The following is a 22,028-nucleotide window of genomic DNA, read 5'->3' as shown; positions in this document are numbered from 1 at the left end:
TTTATATCCAGCCATTTTGCTGAAGTTGTTTACCAGCTGTGGCATATTTGGGGTCATTTAAGCACACATACACATGTAATTGTTAGATTTCCAACCTACTGGACATAATGTATTATCATTGTTTTCTTAGACGTTTTGATATTGTAATATAATTACTTCATTCTCTCCTTTTTATTTTCCCCAAGCCACCCTATGTATACATTTAATTTTTTCAAGTTCATAGTCTCTTTCTGTTAATTGTTGTTACATAAATACATAAATATGATGTACTCGGTCCCTATAATATAATGTGTATATGTTGTCAGGATTGACCACTTGGTGTTGTATAACCGATTGGTGTGCTCTTCCCTGGGGAAGACTGTTTCTCTAACTTTCAGTATTCCTTAGTTGCCAGTAGTTATGGGGTTGAGAACTCTTGAGCTTTTCTCTTTCCAAGTTAGAATGTCTGTCAGTGTCCTTGTTCAGGCTATGTTTCAGTCAGTGGTCATGTTTGTGAGATGTAATTTTAACAGTAAGCAAAACTAAATTGATTCTACCATAAAAGAACATTACGAAAATCTATTTAAAAAACAAAAGGGAGGAGTAGATTTAAAGAAAATGAGAAAGTAGAAAGGGACTGAAGGAGAGAGGGAGAAAGGGATGTAGGAAGTCAGGGAGGAAGGGAGGATGGAAAAGGAAGGAAGAAGAGACTAATGCAGCAAGGAAAGAAGGATTCAGGGATGAAGCAGGGACATAAAAAGGGAGGGGTGAGGCAGAGAAAGAGGAATGGGAGGTGAAGCAGGGAAAGAAGGAAGCAGGCAAGTCATGGAAAGAGGGAGGGGTGAGGCAGTAAAGGAGAGGTGGGGCAGTAAAGGAGGAGGGAGTTGTGAACAGCATATCCTAGTATGATTCAGGGCTATTTGTACAGGTTCATCCCTCCTGCATCTCCCATAGACTAAAGTCCCCAGTGACCACAGACACTGACTATCATATTTGCTGTGCCAACTAAATTGGTTTGAGAATTTAGAGAATTTGATTATAAAAGAAAATTCATTTCAGAGCTGTGCAAGCAGTTTTTCCAGAGATATGGCCAAGTCTCTTCTTCTGAATTAGGTTAACAGGAAAATACACAACCTTAAATCTGCAGTATGGAAGAACCGTCCACTTTCCACAGCTTAAAAATCCCAAAAGAAGTGAGAGCATGTCTGCTCATTGCTCTTTTCGGTTGTTGTGATGTTCTTTTATTTGTTTTTTATTTTTCTTTGGATTTTTTCTTTTTGGTTATCATTGTTGTTGATGTTATTGTTGTTATTACTTTGGTTGAGTACCTTCTGTGAGCTCATATTTTTTCCCAAGGAAAATTAGATTAAGACAACAGTTCAGTTGATTTAAGAGACCATAGGGATTGGCAGAGCCCATTGATAGGTAAAAATCTCTCACTAATAAACAAATGATGCTCTCTTGTTATCATGATTTCCCTGGGGCTTCCCAAAGATGCTGCCTGTAGCCCCATTACCAGTGTGCAGAAGGACCTCAGGGGCTCAGGGATGCAGCTGTCTGAATCAGACTGAAACATACTTTACAGCCAATATGACTTGTGGATGAAAAATGAGCATTTACCTCGTGATGTCATGTATGGTCCTTCTGCATGTTTATTTTACACTTAACTTTAAGATATGATTATATAACATTAATAGAAATCACTTGCTATCTGTATTATATTTACTTAGAATCTCCAGCAGATATCATAATGTCTCCAAGTTTTAGAAAAAGTCTATCAATATTTATTTTATTCTGAATTCAAACTTACACAAATATGTAATGTTTATATAATATATAATTTTTATGCAAATATATAATATGTTGTTAAACATATTTTTCAACATGTCCACCCTTGTATCTGCTTTGCTTTATTAGAACTGATCAAAATATTTTTGTGTTTAATTTTTAGTTAGCGCATAGAATTGTACATATTGATAGAGTAGGATCTGATTTTCCATATATTTGTAATGATTACTTTAGGCTAGATTTTAAAAACATTTTCATTTGGCTTTTCAAAATTCTATTCATGCTCTTCTTTCTAGTTGATTTACTATAAATTTACATGTTTCTGGAATATAATGCAGAGTCTGTGATTTCAATATAAATATTACACTACAATATAAATATTACACCACTGTGATTATCATCCATCACCTGAAATACTGATAGTCTTTATGCTAGGGACATGGAATTTATTTTGGCAGATTCTCTTGAAAATAGAATAATACATAGCTCAGCAATGACACAGAATGAATTCTTATTTTCATTACAAGAGACTTTTGCAGCTCAGCTTGAACCAGATGTTGGAAACTGAGAGCTAGCCTGTTGAGCTTTCCTCAGTGCTGCTATAAAAGCCACAAGTTGTCTAATTTGTCACATTAACAAATTAAGGAGAACCACAGATGATCTGAAAACACAGGCTGAAGCCATCACACTGTATCTTGTAGACTGGCCATCTGTCCCAATTTCCCTACTCCTGAATGGCTTCCTGGGACGTGGAATTGTCAGTGTGAAAATCGGCAGAGTCCCTGCATCATGGGGTCAAATGAAAATATGGGTAGGCCTGTGAACCAAAATATACCATGGAAAATTCTGTATCAAAATAAGGAATATGTCTACTTTCCAGTCATTCAACTTGTTTCAGTAATATTATGGATTCCAGATCATCTGCATTGCATACAGAGTGTAGGTGGGGTAGTTTCCCTACAAACATGGATGGCCTGGTTCCCATTCTAGCTTTACCATTAGCTAAGCAAGGATAGCTTACACTGTTTTAACCTTCAGTATTCTGGTTTATAAAAAGAATGTAGAGTTAAATGGATGTTAAGGTTTTTAATTTCTGTTCAATTTGAGTTTCTTTATATTTGTACTGTAGTAACATCATTTCTACCCATCTGTCCTGTCCCCACAGCCCCTTCCATGCCATGTTCTCCCTCAAAAAGTATTGACCTCTTATACTTTATTATTGTTATCCACAAAGAGACATGTGATCTGCTGACTCCATACTCCCATATGCATGTGTGTTTAATTGGCCACTTGAGATTAGACAACATATCGGGGAACTCGTCTCTGGGGAAGACTGATCTCTCTCTCTCTCTCTCTCTCTCTCTCTCTCTCTCTCTCTCTCTCTTTTTCTTCATCAATTGATTATCTGAAGTTCTTTACCAAGGGTAGATTTCCCTCACCTTTGTTGACATATCAACTAATATCATCATTAAGTTAGTCTTATCTGGGAAAACAGAGTTTTGGGATTTCACAGATACAGTTGTTTCCATCGTATATAGAAGATAATATCCTAAGTCAAACATCTGCTCTTCTGGTTCTTGCAATTTTTAAACCCCTCTTCTACTATTTTGCCTGAGCCTTAGGTGGAGGCTACATGTAAATGTATTAATTGGAGTTAGGTAGCCAAGTCTGTTATTGTCTGTATTATAGCAAGCTATGGGTCTCTATAACTGTCTCTTAATTTCATTTTTCATCACATTAAGGAATTTTTACATATTTGTGGGAAGTACTTCACAATAAATTTCTGAATAAATAAATAAATGAGCAATGAATGAATGAAAGCATTCTCCAAATTCAACTTTGAAATCAAGCTTTCTTGATTCAGTCTCAAACTACTAAAGTACATGTATGAAAATCAATGCTTCTCGGACTATGTAAAATAAACCTAGAGAAGTCTTTTCTAGTCTCAATAACTCTCACTAAAAAATTGGCTTCTTGGAATATGTGCAAGCACTACAAGGTCAAGATAGCAGGGCAGCTGCCTGCACAGCTCTACATTTCTCCAGACAGTGGGTATTAGATATATTTATGAGCTTTCAAAGCAGAGAAGGCTTTAATGCAATTTTGCTCATCTAATTGAGAAAGAAATATGGGAAGTGCTTGCCAGGCATGTCTGCGTAAGCCTCTCCTGGATCCATGGCATTTGTATCAATACAGGAAGCCATAGAGGTAAATTGAATTTATAGACTTGTGAACAATAAATCAATTTCCATGGAAAAGCCCTAGTACCGGATATCCATTAGCTTCTTCTTCCACTATTTCACTTGTTCTTGTTTAGAGCATTGCACAAAATGGATACTTGTGATAATCCCAAATGAGTCATTCTGAAAGTCATTTGAGAGAGTTTGTTCTAATGGTGGAACCTTCAGCTGACATCTTCAACTACACCACAAGCCACAGGATCCCTGTTACTTTTATGTTTTCAGTGACTCAAAAGGGGGCGGGGCCTAATGGGTGAGTGCATTTTTTAACAATTCTTATGTCTTCAAAGAGTATAATGAAAAAGATGTGGTTCAAAAGAGGCCCACACTGACACTCTTTAGAACAAACAGATGCCATTCCTGTTACACCTTTGAGGGTTGCATAAGCAAACTGATGCTACCCTTAGACAACTGAAGCATTCAACAGTAGTACTACTTACTGTGTGTGAGTTTGGTGCATATTGAAAGGGGTAGTGAAGCTCAGTGGAACTCATGGTACTCTTTGGAAACAATGAGGGAAGAGAAAGACATGGAGCACTGTAGGCAAGAGTCAAACTGGAAAATGTGGGGAGAAAAATCCTCATCTTCTTTCCCATTAATTAATCTACGTATCCACTTCACATCCCAATCATAACCCCACCCCTCCTCCCAGTGCCCCCCTCACACAGTCCCTCTCCTAACATCTCCCTTTCTCCTCTGAAAACACTCATCTTTCATCTGTGCCTTCTCTAGTCTTTTGATGCACTTGTTGTCCAAGCCCAGTCAGAACATGTCAAGTGATAAGTAAAGACTAACTCATCCATGATTGGCTCCTAGAAGACTGTTGACAAAGAAACCAGCCAACCTCTGCCAATGTGTTGGGAACCAGTATCCAATCAATTCTTAAGCCCTCTGCCATGGGTGATCATAAGGGCCAGGTCTACTGTTTTATTTAAACACAAAACCACTCAGCTGAAGAAAGGGCCAAAACTTTTTGCCAGGCATATAACCCTTGTTACAGCTGAAAACATATTCTTGTGTCTGGAGTCACACAAGTTAATATCTTAAGATCACAGCTATTACAGCAGCATTCAGCCCTACAAAATATCTGCATATTGCACTGGAATGAATGGGACAAGCAGATCTGATAGCTTCATGAGTGAGTAGGACAGGCTGCTAAGATGGTTCAGTGGCTTAAGACACTTGCCACCGAAGTCTATCAACAACCTGAATTTGATTTTCAGGACTGCACAGTGGAACAAGAGAACTATTACCAGTTGTTCTCTGATCTGCACACATGATCATGTGACCACACACACACACACACACACACACACACACACACACACACACACACACTAAAGAAAGGCGATAGTAAAAAAAAAAAAAAAAGAAAGGTTATAGTATAATAAATAGAATAAAGTGGTCCTACGCTGATTTCAAATTTCACCGTACCTCCCCAGGGAGTACAGAGACTATTGTTATCAGTTGTTCAATTTCTTTGCCCTCAGAAAAGAGGCAAGCAGGTGTCAGCCTTCCCAAAGAGCATGATGGAATGTCATATATATTTGACCTTTAAGGGAATAAGGTGCCAGACACTGTGCTAGACCTTCAGGTATTTCCATTTCTATGTTTGGAGAGAAAATTTTGTTCAAGATACATAAACCTAACATATAAACACACACACACACACACACACACACACACACACACACACACACACACACTGTTATCCATTAAAACCTGAGTCTGTGAAAGCCTAGCTAACATATAGAAAGACTGATTGAACCTTCCACTGCTCCTGCTTCATGTAGGTTAGCAGCAATCAATTGGTCATGGTCAAACACCTCTGAGCTCAGCTCACATTCATCTTATGCTCATGATGCTTTGTCCTTTGTTGGCCCTGATTAGCCAGCTGAGACATAAGGCCATTGGCAAACTGATTTCTATCCATGTATACCAAGGATTGAGTACTTTGTGTTTCCTGATATCTCTATACTTAATCCCGAGCAAAGTTGTAGGACATTAAGCTTGTCAATTATATCACTAGCTGTACTAGATGCCACTTACAAGTTTTCTATGCCTACATGGCTTTTTTCATGTCTCGTTTAATATTTAAAAAACCTTTTTTTGGCATTCTTAGTATTTCAAAAATCAAAGTATTATTGTTAGTATCTTAACTTTCCCAAGGAAGGCATGTTGAAGTCTTGAGACCCAGGTGGTAATATAAGTAATAGAAAATTTATGAAATTTTTGAAGAAACTAGGTTACTGTGGCCATGCTCCTGAAGCATATATTAGGATCCAACCTTCTCTTTTCAACTCCCTTTCCATGGTGAGGTGGGCAACTTTCCTTCATCACCTATTCCCTACCATGATGATCTGGATTACCACACATCCAGAGTGAAGAGACTGAGTAAACAAGTACTAAAAACTCAGAAGCAGAATCAAAGTGAAACTCCTTTTTGTAAGTAGATCTGTCTTTCTCTCTGAGGTGTTTTCCTACAAGGACAGATAGAAGTCTAAAACAAGAAGCATAGTATACAACTTAACTACATTTGCATATCTATTAAGTGGCACATTTGCATACCTAATAAGTGGCACAGCCTATATCCAAATGCAATTGTTAAAGTATATTCTAGCATATAAACTCTAGGTCTAGAAATAGCCTAAAACTTTAAGTCAAATGTCTTTAGTTTTGTATTTGTGGAAACCATCAGACGACCTCTACAGTTTGAGGTCTTAAGTCAATAAAAACAGTGTGAGTTCATAAGATATTAAACCCAAGAAAAGACTTGTAAGACACATGTTTGGAAAAAAAGAATGTTTTTGTTTCTTCATACCAGATCCTATAGTCTGAAAAACAGTAACTTTGCTGTTAAGATGAACTATTAGTTTTTTAATCACACAGACTGAAATAGGAAACTTGTCAGGAGACAATGTGGCTGGTGAGGTCCCTACTTCTCTGTACCAGAGAAAGGAAACTTGAGACTGATACCCCACTGTTGTGCTTCCATCAAAACAAATTTTATTTGTGAATTTTCCACTCCATTAATTCAAAGTAGAATGCCTATTTCTCTTCATTTTATCAGTTTAAGGATAAGAATGTAAAAAGATCAGAATTCACATGTGGGTCCTAGACGTTGGCCTAGACTGCCAGTCTCTCTGAGTACATAACATTCATGTTTAAAAAATAAATGCCTATTCTACCTTGTCTCAAAATTATCATGATAGTAACTTTGAAAACTCTAAAACACACACACACACACGCACACGCACACGCACACGCACACGCACACACACACACTGTACATCCTCAGTAAATTAGTACTTCCTGTTTTGCCCTGTACCTAGATGAATATTGTCAAACAAGCATAAAAATTAAAGTCTCTTGAACTTTAAAAAAACTACTATACAAAATGAACACTTAATATAGACTGTCATTCCATGATAAATGAACTGTTATGTTGTAGGTTTCCACATATATTTTTATGTAACTGCCCCAATCTAGCATGATTTCAAAGAGTAGTTGTGAATAAATCAGATGTACTATCTCATTCAATCAGTACATTCCTTCATGGTTTTCAAGAAATATCATCGTTTTTCTTTTGTTTAAATTGGATATTTTATTTACATTACAATACATTATTTATTATTTTCCCTTTCCAGGTTTCCCCTCTGCAAATCACCTATCCTATCTCCCTTTACCCCACTTTACTACCCTAGCATTCCTCTACACTGAGGCATCAAGTCTTCACAGGACCAATGGCTTCTTCTCCCACGGATGCCAGATAAGGCCCCTCAGCTCCTTCAATCTTTCCTCTAACTTCTCCATTGGTCCCTGTGATCAGTCCAATGGTTGCCTTCGAGCATTTTCCTCTGTATTGGTTAGAATCTAGCAAAGCCTCTCAGGAGACAGCTATATCAGGCTCCTATCAGCAAGCACTTCTTGGTATCACCAAAAGTGTCTGAATTAGATGTCTGAATGTAGGATAGATGCCCAGGTAGGGCATCTCTGGATGCCCTTTCCTTCAGTTTCTGATCTCCTCTTTGTCACTGTATTTCCTTCAGACAGAAGCAATTGTGGGTTCAAATTTAGGAGATGGGTGGGTGGCCCCATTCCTCAACCAAGGGCCATGCCTAACCTCTGGATATGGTCTCTGCAGGTTTTCCCTCCCCTTTGTAAGGTATTTCAGTTAATGACATCCCCACTGGGTAAGGGGAGGCTCTTGTTTTTCTGGCATCTGGGACTTTGTGGTTGCTACTGCCAGTTCCCCATCCCCCATTGCTACACACCTCTGTTCAAATATTTGGCACTCTGTACATCTCCTCCTATTCCTGATTCTGCAGCTCTTTGTCCCCTCCCCATCTTCTCTTCCTCTCAAGTCCACCTATCCCACTACTCCATTTATTATTTTGTTCCCCTTTCTAAGAAGGGCTAAAGTATCCACTCATTGGGATTCCATCCTCTTGAGCTTCATGTCGTTCATGAGTTGTATCATGGGTATTCTAAGTTCTTTGCCTAATATCAACTTGTTAGGGAGTACATATCTGGGCGTTCTTTTGTGACTACATTACCTCACTCAGGATTCATCTATTTGCATGTGAATTTCATGAAGTCATTGTTTTAATAGCTGAGTAGTATTCCATTGTATAAATGTACCATATTTTCTCTATCCATTCCTCTATTGAAGGGCATCTGTGTTGTTTCCAGTTTCTGGCTATTATAAATATGGCTGATATGAACATAGTAGAGCATGTGTCATTATTAGATATTGGAGCATCTTTTGGGTATATAACCAGGAGTGGTATTTCTGGGTCCTCAGGTGGTACTATGTTCAATTTTCTGAGGAACTGCCAGGCTAATTTTCAGAATGGTTGTACCAGCTTGCAATTCTACCAGCAATGGAGAACTGTTCCTCTTTCTCCACATACTCTCTAGCATCTGTTGTCATCTGATTTCTTGATCTTAGCCATTCTGATTGGTGTGAGGTGAAATCTCAGGATCATTTGATTTGCATTTCCCTGATGAAGTATGTTGAACATTTCTTTAGGTGCTTCTTGGCCACTTGAGGCTCCTCAGTTGAGAATTCTCTATTTAAATCTGTTCCCTGTTTTTTAATAGGTTTATTTGGTACTCTGGAGTCTAACTTCTTGTGTTCTTTGTATACATTAGATATTAACCCTCTGTCAGATACAGGATTGGTAAAGATCTTTTCCCCAGTTGGTTGTCAGTTTGTCCTATTGACTCTACACTTTGCCTACAGAAGCTTTGCTATTTTATGAGGTCCCATTTGTCCATTCTTGATCTGTTGGTGTTCTGTTCAGGAATTTTCTCCTGTGTCCATGTATTCAAGGCTATCCCCCACTTTCTCATCTATTAGATTCAGTGTACCCCAATTGGGGGTACTTGATCCACTTGGACTTGAAATTTGTATAGAGAGATAAGAATGGAACAATTTATATTCTTCTACATTCTGATCCTTAGTTGAATGAGCACCATTTGTTGAAAATGCTGTCTTTTTTCCCACTGGATGGGTTTAGCTTCTTTATCATAACTTCTGGTAGTTTTACTGTGTCTTGGTCTAGTTTCTGTGTCCATGATCTGTCCATTGATAAGAGTAGGGTGTTGAAGTTTTCCACTATTATTGTGTGAGGTACAATGTGTGCTTTGAGCTTTACTAGTGTTTTTTAATGAATGTGGATGCCTTTGCATTTGGAGCATAGATGTTCAGAATTGACAATTCATCTTGGTAGATTTTTTTCCTTTGAAAAGTTTGAAGTGTCCTGCCTTATATTTTTAGATAAGTTTTGGGTTAAAACAATTTTATTCCATATTAGATTGGCTACTCCAGTTTGTTTCATGGGACCATTTGCTTGAAAAAAAAATTTCCCAGCCTTTTATACTGAGGTAGTATCTCTCTTTGACACTGAGGTACGTTTCCTCTATGCGGCAAAATGCTGAGTCCTGCTTACATATCCAGTCTATTATTGTTTTATTGGGAATTGAGTCCATTGATGTTAAGAGATATTAAGGAATAGTGATTGTTGTGTCCTGTTATTTTTGTTGTTAAATTCCATGATGTTAAACATGGTTTGTGTAGCTATATTCTTTTGGGTTAGTTGGAAGATTAGTCTTTTGCTTCTTCTCGGGTAGAGTTTCCCACCCTTGTGTTGGAGTATTTCATCTATTACCCCTCATAGACCTGGATTTCTGAAAAATATTGTGTAAATTTGGTCTTGTTATGGAATATCTTGGTTTTTCCATCTATGATAATTGAGAGTTTTCCTGGGTTTAGGAACCTGGACTGGCATTTGTGTTCTCTTAGGGTCTATATGACATCTGCCCAGGATCTTCTGGCTTTCATAGTCTCTGGTGACAAGTCTGGTATAATTCTGATAGATATCCCTTTATATGTTACTTGACCTTTTTCCCTCACTGCTTTTAAAATTCTTTCTTTGTTTTGTGTATTTGGTGTTTGACTATTATGTGACAGGAGGAATTTCTTTTCTTGTTCAATCTATTTGGAGTTCTGTAGGTTTCCTGTATGTTTATGAGCATCTCGTTCTTTAGGTTAGGGAAGTTTTTTCTATAATTTTGTTGAAGATATTTACTGGCCCTTTAAGTTGGGAGTATTCACTCTCTTCTATACCTATTATCCTTAGGTTTGATCTTCTCCTTGTGTCCTGGATTTGCTGGATGTTTTATGTTTTGGTTAGGAGCTTTTTGCATTCTGCATTTTCTTTGACTATTGTATCAATGTTTTCTATGGTATCTTTATCCCCTGAGGTTCTCTCTTCTATTTCTTATATTCTGCTGCTGATACTTGCATCTATGACCCCTGATCTCTTTCCTAGGTTTTCTATCTACAGGGTTGTCTCCCTTTGTGATTTCTTTATTGTTTCTATTTCCATTTTTAGATTATGGATGGTTTTGTTCAGTTCCTTCACCTGTTTGGTTGTATTTTTCTGTAACTCTTTAAGAGATTTTTTTTCTTTCCTCTTTAAGGGCTTCTACCTGTTTACCTGTGTTGTCCTGTATTTCTTTAAGGGAGTTATTTATGTCCTCTTTTCCAGTGGAATTTGGGTATGGAGAGCTGTGGCACAGGGTCAGCTCCAAGAGCCTATGATTTCATCATTTTTCAAATTTGAGTTTAATAGGCTTAATTATGTTCATATATGTAAATATCCGCAGCTACTTAGAAGACTGTCTCAGAGTACAAGGAACATGCAAAACTGTTTTTTGTTTTGTTTTTTGTTGTTGTTGTTTTGTTTTGTTTTACATAGTGACTGTATGGCTTTCCCAAGTCCATGCCCATCAGGTGAATGCCCCTTAAGTAGCATTCAGGGATGTGCTTTACTAAACGAAGCGGGGGGGTATTAGTTTTAGCATTGGCAAAGAGCAAATTGATATTATACAATAGATTTTTCTGCACCTGAGTTTCCCTCACTGAAGAAAGAAAAGAAGTGAATAGATAGGCTCTCATCATCCAGTTCCAGCATCCTTAGTATCCAGGATTGTTCTAGCATTTAACAATATTTGAGGAAGAAGAGAACAAGGGAGATAAGTAGAGCAGTAGAATCTGGATGCTAGATGAGTCTGTTCATCATTTGTAGGGTGTTTCCATAAACACCAGGCATTCTTGGCAGATGATACAGTTGGATGTTCTCTGTCCACATTTTCAGCTTCTTTTTGTCTATAGCAGCTTTTCTTTTTTTTTCTCCCCCATTGGCTCAGCCAGCCCTCCCAGCAGATGCTTCTGATGCACAGCTTCAGGGAGGCAGGATGATGGAAATCTTGGATCCCCCAGGAGCACATCTCTGGTTTTTTCCATTAAGTAGACACAGAAAGGCTCAGCGGTAAAGCAATGCATGCATATGAGAGAGAGAGAGAGAGAGAGAGAGAGAGAGAGAGAGAGAGAGAGAGAGAGAGATTGCTTCTTACTGTCTTGCTACCAAGGTTATAGGGCATTTCCCTTGAAGGATTTTCTTAATTTTGGTGAAAATAGGAACTCAAAACACTATCTTTCCTGAGTAGATATTTGTTGAGTATTATTTGAAACATGATGTATTAAGCAAAATAACCTATGCAATGTAAAAAAATACATAATTTAGTCATGTGTAGAATCTTAATGAGTCATCCATATAGGATAATTAAGGTTACCAAAGATAGGGAAATTGTTCAAGAAATATTCTACAACAAGAATAGAGCAACAGTTGGGAACTTATACTACTGTTTTATTGTACAGTACAGTGAAGGTACTACAGAATAGTCAAGAAAGGATTATTAGTGCCCTAATTAAAAAGATAACTGTGCAAAGATATCCTGCTTACTTTGATCTAATCATTCCTTAATATACTCATGCAGCAAATCATCCCAATATAAACAATAACTTTGACCAACTGCTATATGTCATCAGGATAGTTTTAAAATTTCAAACCTTCTGGGTTTATATGTTACCAATGGGAAAGTCTGGGGTCCCAAAAGGTATAATAGCAACAGAGAATAAAACAGAACAAGACTTCTCCAAAGCTTGGTGGAAGACTAAGGCAGTGGGCTGCCTGCCTCTGCTAGGTTTTGCTTTGTTTTAGGAGTTATTCAAACTATAAACAGGGTCTTAATTGCCCAACAAAACCAAAAAAGCATTTGAGGCTCTCTGAGTAATAGAATGGAAAATTAGCATTAAGAGATAACTCCTGGGATTGAGAAAGACTATTGTGAAAGGAAAATTATACAGATTTAAGGTTTAAAAATATAAAATTAAAAGAGTCAGTTTCAAAATTCACAGACTCAGAGCTAAAAACTAAAAAACAAGCCCAGGCAAATCCAGGCATGACGGGGGCCGCCCTGCCACAAGGACTAACAGACCATAAAGATAAAGAAAAGGAATGCAGGAACCAGCCCAAGCTATCAGGACTGACTCATAAACCATTTGACAGGAGGGCATCTCCCCCAGCTTACTCAGAGTCACACTTTAACCAGATGTCCTTCAAACCCTGATAAGCCCCTGGCTTCTAAAAACCCAAATGCCCCAGTCAGCACATACTCTTCTGCTGTGTTGTGATCTCACTGCAATGTTTAAATGAGTGAATCACTTACAGCCGTGCCAGAAATTAGCTGCCGCTGTTTGAAACAGCCAATTGTGTGAAACCACGCCAAACCCCCTAGCTTTTCCTATATAAACCCCTGACTTTTGAGTTTCGGGGGTCGACACCTCTGTCTCCTGCGCGGGATATGTGTTGGCCCAGAGATCTCCGTAATAGATCTCTGTAATAAACCTCGCCTTTGCTTATTACATCCAAAATGGTCTCTCTGTGTCTGGGGTCCACGATTTCCCAAGACTTGAATAAGAGTCTCTCTTCGGGGATCTTTTAATTGCAACTGGAACTCTGAGAGCAAAGGAAAGATGACAAGGAATTCAGGGATTTCAACCTGAACCATTGGGACTCCCCCTCCCCCAGACCCAGGACTATTATAATTTTAAGATTGAAAGGACAATCTCCAGGGAATGTCCTCAATTACCATCAAAACAGTTGTCACCATACATCACAGTAACAAAGAGCCAACAACTATGGAAATGGATAATGGTGTTTGCTTTACATTATTTTGTAAACGTTAGTGCAGTAGAGAAGTGATTAAGTTGATCCTGGCTTGTGAGTTGGAGGTTGCTGGACTACTAGTGTAGATTCAGATGCAAATGAAGGGGAAGGGTGGTTCCCAAATTAGTGCCTTTCAACAAGCCTGGAAATCAGAGAACTTTACCAAGGAAGGATCCAGGAGAAGGAAGCAGATTTGAGAAGTAAAAAAAGGAGTGAATTTGGATGCAGGTGTCTCAAATTGGTGACATTACTAAGCAGCCAGAATTTAGCAAACACTAAGTAGGCTGAGTCTGAAAGGGAAAAAATATCTGGAAAAGTCATCTATTTTGCAGTTACTGAATTAGGACTAAAGCTTTTAAGAGTCACTGACACAGGGTAGGGAGGAAATGAAGAATGGGAAATGGATTCAAGAACTGTCAGTATCTGAAGGCTGAGAATGTATTGGGAAAGATGTTGGAGAAAACAAAATCCAAGGCTTTAAGGAAAAAAAATGAAGAGATCAGTGATAAGAAAAAATGGAACATCAACATCACCATCAAATTTTTAATAAATAAGTCTTTGTTGGAGCAACTTGTAGTTTTTCTGAGGAAAGTGAATTATATTCTTGTTCTCACTTATTGAATTTGGTTTTCAAAAAACAGCTGATAAGTTTTATACATATAAAGGAAAAAAATTACATAGTTATAAAAATTCAAGGCTTTTGTGAAATTGTGTCTAGTGGTACAGGCTTCTAACAAAGGATGCTCAAGGGGCAGAGGAAGGAGGATCTAAAGTTCAAGGCTTGCCTGACTACAGGATAAATTCAAGGAAAATATGCACAACATAGTGAAAACTTGTCTTAAACTGAAAAGAAAGAAAAATAAATTGGGGCTGATGAAAAGTAGATGAAAAGTGTAGGTCACTTGCCATGTCTAGGGCCCTGGGTTTAATTCCTCAGTACAAGGATACACTCATGTACTTCATGTACCACAAGCACACACACATGCACAAGCCTTGAACATTTTAAGGTACTTAATTATTTTTTTCCTAGAATTGTAAGAACAAAATTTGAGTTTTCTGTGTAGTATAATATGGCCTTGAACTAGTGATCCTCTGTCTTATTTTCTTGGGGTGCTGTAATTACAGTTGGGCCCTTTTGAGTACAGTTTTTGGGGTTTCTTAGTCTGTTTTTGTTTTGTGTCTTTTGTCAAACAGGTCCACTACCAGAACGAATGCATTTTTAGAAGTTGGTAATAAGGTTTAATTTGTGTTCAAAGTTTGTATTCCTTAAAATTATCATAACAATTGTAAACGAATATCTTCAAATTCATTCTTTTTTCAGATCTATACATTTTATTATTTTTAACTGTTCTCTTCTCTTATATATTACATCCTGACTGTAGTTCTCCCTCCAGTCTTCCTAGTCCCTTCTCCCACCTCTCCTCTACCCCACCATCAACTCTTCTTCTGTTTCCCTTAAAAAATGTATACCTCTGAGGGACTAACAAGATACCTCAGTAAGACCAAGCATACACCCTCATATCATGGCTGGATATGGCAATTCAGTAGGAGAGAAAAGTTTCCAAGCACAAGTAAAGAGTCAGAAATACCATCCACTCCCATTGTTTGGAGTTCTATACCAACCTACATAAGCATAAAGTATATGCAGTGAACCTAACTCAGACGTGTAAAGAGTACATGTTTGCTGCTTCATTTTCTATTAGTCTCTATGAGCCCTGATTAGCTGATTCTGTGTCCCATGTTCTGTATTCCTCTGGCTCTTATAATCCTTCCTCCCTGTCTTCTGTGGGGTTTCCCTGATTCTACCTAATGTTTAATTGTGGGTCTCTCCATCTGCTCCATCTGTTGCTGGATGAAGGCCCTCTGATGACAGTTGGGCTAGAAAGCTGAGACAATTGGAATAGAGCAACATTTAAAGATAATGTAGTAATCTAGTGCAATGGAAAATGGCTAGAATCCATGAGAGTTACCCTAGTGAAATCTCCTAATAGTTGGGGATACCGAACTGAACTGGCCATCTTCTATAACCAGGCAATGTTCCTAGCAGTGTGACTGAGACAAAGACTCAGCTCGAAAACCTTTGACCCAATCTGTCCTTCTTGAAAGACTTGCTGGGACAAAGGTGGCAAAGAACTTGAGGGAGTGGTCAACCCATGTCCTGTGGCCAGAAACGAGAGACAGCACAGGCCAGAGACTCAGAATAGAGCAGTGGTTTATGCTCATCATTATTTAGGAAATAAGTAATGTGTTGTAATTGAACATACTCAATAGCCTACAAGACCGATGAATTCTATGGGGCTCCAGAGCAGAAGAGTAGCAGAGCTGAATTAAGTCCCTGAAGTCTTAACATAGAAAGCTTGGATTCTTGCCTCATCCTTAAAGTTCAAGGTACAAGTGGGTTCTTGAAACATGGTAACACACAGTAGAGTGTTTTAAGACTTCTTTTGGGTTAAAGGAATTTCTCACACCACTCTGAAGAATTCTAAATTGCCAACATATTAGTTAATTTTCAGCTTTTCATAATGTCATCCTCACTCTTTCTGAAACCTTTTAAGCCAGGTTCATGCTTTTCTATCTAGCTAATGGCAAAAAGAACATTGAACATGCACATGATTGGAAAATGTGCCATTACCATTACTTTCAAGGTATTAAAGTTAACTCATTAGCAAAGCTACTTGAATTCTCATTGGAAAGATATCATTCCATTGTCATGATTGGCACTTAAGACTTTAGTAATCACAATGAACAATTCAACATCCACCTGAGACTGCTAAAAGCCTGCCATTCCAACTCTAGAGTAAGGAACATTCTAGACGAGGTCTACCTAATATGGCCTAAAAGGGTTATTAACTAAATTACCTAGTAAATAAATAGTAAAATTCAGTATTCTTCTAAGAAGTTAGCATAAGTTTGGTTTTCTGCAGTATAACCTGCACATTTTACAGTCGTAGAATTGACTATAGATCATTAGAGTTTAAAAGAGCAAAGTTAGAGACTTTGAAGTAATAAAGCACAAGATGGCAGATGGGAGTACATCATAGAAATTAATACTAGAGAAAGGAACATATTAGCATACAGCATCTAGATTAACATTTTTACATGCTGAATGAAAGGGCAATTTAGTTAAGATAGAAGGAGAATGAAAGAACTTTGAGGTTCAATAAAAGAAACTGAAACAGCTAAAGTCATTTAAAAAATATAGAAAAGGAAAGAGTATTCATAAGCCAATCTGAGGGTAGCACTTTCTTGATACCAAAGACAGACAAACACATTTTTAAGAAAAACCCAGACATAAACCAATATTCTTTGTATAGACACAAAATAAATCACCTGCCAACAAACATGACCAAGTAGAATCAACTCATGAGTGAAAAAGTGTTGCTACAAATTGAGAATCAGCCAATATCATGTGCCACATTACATAGTAAATAAAATATGCATGATAGTGGGAACTGAAAGAAAAAATTTTAAATAAAAACTCTTTATGAACAAATTCACTTATTGAGTTGGTAGTAGAAAGGTATGTCATCTGCCTGGTTAAAAAAAAAAAACAACATTCATAATAATCCTACAGCTAATGCCATCTAATGGAAGATGCTGAAGGCAATTTCCCCTAGGCTGTGTGAAATGATGCTAAAGACTGTTGCCCTAGGATAATATCCTTTTCCCATTATCATTTACCAATCCAAAGTACCAACAGGCCTTGAAATAGTAAAGGAAATAGACATATTATCCATACTTGCAGATTTGCTTATGACTAGAATATCCTTTACAGACTACAAGAAGAAACTACTAGAATTTAGAAATGAATTCAGCAAAGTCGAAAGACACATGGTCCATATATAAGAATCGATTACACTTTTATGCATTTGGAAAGAAGAACCTGAAAAAATATTAAGGAATTTGCATTTACTATAGCAGCAGGGAAAAAAGTAACTATGAATTATTTTAACTAAGACAGAGGAAGATTTACACACCTAAAATTGCAAAACATTGTTTGAGAAACTTAAAAGTGGCAAAATAATGATAAAACATCTATTGGAAGGTAGTCTTTTTAAGATCCCAAGACTAGCCCTAAGTCAGATGCAGAGTCAATTAAAATTCCAGTAACCACTTAAAGACATAAATTCCCAAGAAACAGCAAAGTCATTAATAAAAAATGGCAACTTTCAAATTTCTCAGGAACGATAAAGGTATCCAAAAAGCCAAAATATCTTGAAGAAAGAGATTAAGGTGGAGGAGAAAATTTTATTATTTAAAACTTGCTACAAAGCAATGATAGTCAGTTTGCTACTGTTGTAAAAACATGTGCATTATATGCTAGAATAGAATCAATAGTGCAGAAACTATCCCACAGCCTATCTACAGAGAACTGATTTTGAACAAAGTGTGAAGGTCATTCAATGGGGGAAAAAAGACTCTGGCAATTGTTGCTGGGTCAATTAGACAGCCCCTTGAATTTAGACATTTACATCACATCATATGTAAAAATAAACTGAAAATGGTCTTCCCAAATCCAAGAGCTAGAACCATAACATGTCAGAAGACATGAGTAAAATGTTAAAACTCTGAATTTCCCTTAGATTGTTCATATAACATTACAAACAAGAGGAAAACATTTATTAGAGTTTATCAATATTTAAAACTTTTGTGTACCAAAGTAAGTGAAAAAGATTTCACAAAATGGTGTTTAAACAGAAAGACAGACAGAAAAACAGAGAACAAAAGATAAAAAAGAATGGATGAATGAAAGAAAGAGAGGAGGAAAGAAAGGGTTGCAAATCATCTTTAGCAAGGATTTAGTATCCCAAAAATATACACAAGAAATTTCTACAACTTAAAGACACCCTAGGTAAAATTTGACAAAATAGTAAATATGAACCCTTTGATAAAGGAAAATGTATAGATGGATAATGAACACATACATATGAAGATGGTCAAAGTTAGACATGCCATATATACTTATAATTCTTAACAATCTGCCATGTGGAAACTGAGTTCAAGCTAGGCTGTATAGTAAAGCAGTCTCAAGATCCTCAACATCATTCAGTATTAGGAGAGTAAGATTTAAAATCAAGATACAGTGTACTTGATGTTCACTAGAGTGATTATATCAAAAAACAGAGTATAAATAACAAGTGCTATTAAGAACCAAAATGAAAACCCAAAACTCTGGTGTATTTTCAGGAGAAATACAATGTTTCAGTGACCTTTCAGAACAGCTTGTTGGTTCGTGAAAAAAAAAAAAAAAGGTAAAATCATTATTTTTTCTCAACATATAAAGTATACATAAAATGAACAGAAAAGTATTTCCTATGTATGTATATGTGTAAAGCATACGGATTTGTATGTATAGATCTGTTCCCTTCTACAATTTCCCTATCTTCCTGCTGGTTCCCTTGCTCTGTAGCCTTCTATGGTGATTTGAATGATACATGTTCCCATGAGCATGTTGCCTAGAGGATCCTCACAAAATGGCCTAGGAGTTCTGTTATCTTTCTCTGCTACCTATGTGCAGAGAAAAACATGACCAGCCATCTTCCTGTTTTTTACATCAGACCTTTCCTGATAATTGCCATGCCTTCATAGTCATGGTGGACTATTTTCTCCTAGAACTGAAAGATAAAATCAGCCCTTAAAAACCTTTTCTCCTCTAAATTGCTTTTGGTCACAATATTTTCTTATAGTAATAGAAAATTAACTAATACACATTCCCCTTTCTGCTTTCATGTTATCTGCATTATGTTAACCTGTCCTTCATTCCTTTCATACAAGCTCTCTCTTCCTTTGATCCCTCTTTAGTTTCATGAATATAATCCTACTTCTCTACTTATATAAACATAATTAAAAATTAAAATCTAAGATCTGCACATGAGAGAAAGCATGTGGTATTTGTCTTCTGAGTCTGGGTTAATTCCTTAATAGTTTCTGCTTCCACCCATTTTCCTATGCATGAATGAAACTCCAGTGTGCATATATGGAACTGTATAGTTTTAAATTGTTCATCTTAATATTTGTAAATGTTGTCTCTACATATATTTGAAGGATAAGTTAACTTCATGAAAAAGTGTACACTTACTTTATTATAAACAAACTTCACTTAGAATTAAAAAGATTATGACTTGGTTTTCTTACAGTTCTCAACTTTCCCGCAGGTATACTCTTTATTACTTACAACTTCACCTCTAGTTTTATCAGCCATAACTCTACAGTAAAATGACACGTACTGTCAAAAATTGTTCATATCCTGTTCATTCACCTGCACATGTACCTCACGAACATCCCATTAAAAAATACAGAAGATTGACTGCTGAGTGTGGTGTGCACTGTCCTGAAATATCAGAATAAAAGGCATACATTCTTAGTACTGAAAATGTTTATTATGAATTGTTAACTCTTAAAAATTACAAATTGCACTTCCGAAGGAATAGGCAGCTACTATTTAGTTTGAATGGGTATGTGTGTATGTGTGTGTGTTTGTGTGTGTGTCTTTCTGCCATCTTGGCGCCTTTGGAGGCCTGCTGGGAACAGAACTTCAAAAAAAAAAAAAAAAAAACAAGTAAGTATGTCTGGAAGGATGTGGTGCGAGGCCATTTTTGCTGGCTACAAGCGAGGCCTCTGGAACCAAAGAGAGCACATGGCTCTTCTTAAAAGTGAAGGTATTTATGCCCGAGATGAAACTGAGTTCTACTTAGGCAAGAAGTGTGTTTATGTGTACAAAGCAAAAAACAATGCAGTGACTCCTGGAGGCAAACCAACAAAACCTGAGTGATCTCGGGAAAATTAACTCAGGCCCATGGAAACAGTGGCATGGTTCGTGCCAAATTCCGAAGCAACCTTCCTGCAAAGGCCATTGGACACAGAATCCATGCGATGCTGTACCCATCCCGGATTTAAACTAATGGAGAGTAAATAAATAAAAGTAAATTTGAAAAAAAAATAAAATCTAAAACTATACACACCACTGCCTTAGAAAGTAACTCATGAGCCTTCGGTGTTTATTATTGATGGTGTTGATATTCTAACCCAAAACACCTAATTTTATTTTCTTTTAACACTTGACTTTAGCTAAAAGTTTAAGAGAAATCTTAGTTTTAAAAATAAGAATAGATAAAAGGATAATTTTAAGACCTGAGTGAAGTACAAACCTTTTTTATGTCATATGTGTGCAGATAAAATTCAGTGTTGTGAAAACCTTGAGACACAGCCCAGACTATTCTGTGAACAAGCTGTTCTGACAGAGGCAAAAAAGGAATTAATCCAATATTAATAGAAAATATCACAGAAATGGTACTATTTGGTCAAACTCTTCTGACAAACTATTGCATATGGGGTTGAATAGAGCCATGTACTTTTGCCACACCCCATACAACCCTAAAAACAGGAAATTATTAGAAAGAGCAGAGCTGTAAGGTAGCTGCACATGCCAAGTTCTCTCCCAGCAGTGAACCCTGCATGGCTCTGAGGGCTCCAGGACAGGCTAAGCAACATCAGAAGCTGGTTCGTAGCCAGCTCATAAGCAGATGGGCCATGACAGTGCTGTCCTGTCCAGGCTCCATGCCCATCTTTTTCATTCAACTTACAGAAGCAATAAAGACAGATGTATTCCATGTTTCATGCAAACTCCCCGCAGAAACATGTTCCACAATGTAGTTCATTCATTTAAAATGTGATGGTTTTCCACATTTCTTTTCCAATATTCTTTTCCTCTTTAGAGACATTTGAATTCTCATTGCCTAGTGCAAGGTAGAAACTTTAGGTCTAGAGCTAAAGCTGGACTCCAATTTCTCAGATTCCCTTGACTCTTAGATTTAACAGTGGGAGCTGCATATACAGTCTGAAGAGAAGCATAAGCAGAAAGGCAGCCTCCACAAATCATTGACTTTAATGAGCTTTTGCTCTCAAACTCCCAGCATCACCCAGCTTGATATTGCAGATGCTGGTGCTGGGGTAATGACCTGTGCTTGTTTGCTTTAAAAAGAAAGAACAAAGTAAAAGAGAAAGAAAGAAGAAAAGCAGAAAAAAAAGAAAGATAGAAAAGCACAAAGAAAGAAAGAATAAAGAAAGAAAAAGAAAAAAATAAAATTTCTGCTCTCTACTACAACGAAACCTGCTCTTTTTTTCCCTTAAACTCTCCCATCTCCTGCAAAGCTGTTCCATCCTGTTTCAAAGTACAATTTTTAAGAATTTAATATTCAGGAGTTGGGGATTTAGCTCAGTGGTAGAGCGCTTGCCTAGCGAGCGCAAGGCCCTGGGTTCGGTCCCCAGCTCTGAAAAAAAAAGAAAAAAAAAAGAATTTGATATTCAAAATAATCTTAAAATATTAGATACCCTTCAAGAACAGAGGTTCTTAGTAAAGAAAGAGCTGGGAAATCAGAAATGTGTTTAACCAGATCCCACCAGCAGAGAGGAGGTATCCAAGTAGTGCTGCCACACTGGAGAA

General features: G+C 37.2%; 1 pseudogene; it reads left to right on the top strand.

Moving 5' to 3' along the window:
* The first annotated feature begins 20,150 nt into the window (after positions 1 to 20,150).
* Positions 20,151 to 20,482, top strand: LOC148003359 (large ribosomal subunit protein eL33 pseudogene; annotated as a pseudogene).
* The last annotated feature ends 1,546 nt before the right edge of the window (positions 20,483 to 22,028 follow it).

This window comes from Rattus norvegicus, chromosome 9 (genome assembly GCF_021556685.1).
Source record: "Rattus norvegicus strain SHRSP/BbbUtx chromosome 9, alternate assembly SHRSP_T2T, whole genome shotgun sequence".
NCBI classification, from domain to species: domain Eukaryota; kingdom Metazoa; phylum Chordata; class Mammalia; order Rodentia; family Muridae; genus Rattus; species Rattus norvegicus.
Note: the sequence above shows the minus strand (reverse complement) of the source record. Positions and strands in the feature narration are given on the sequence as shown.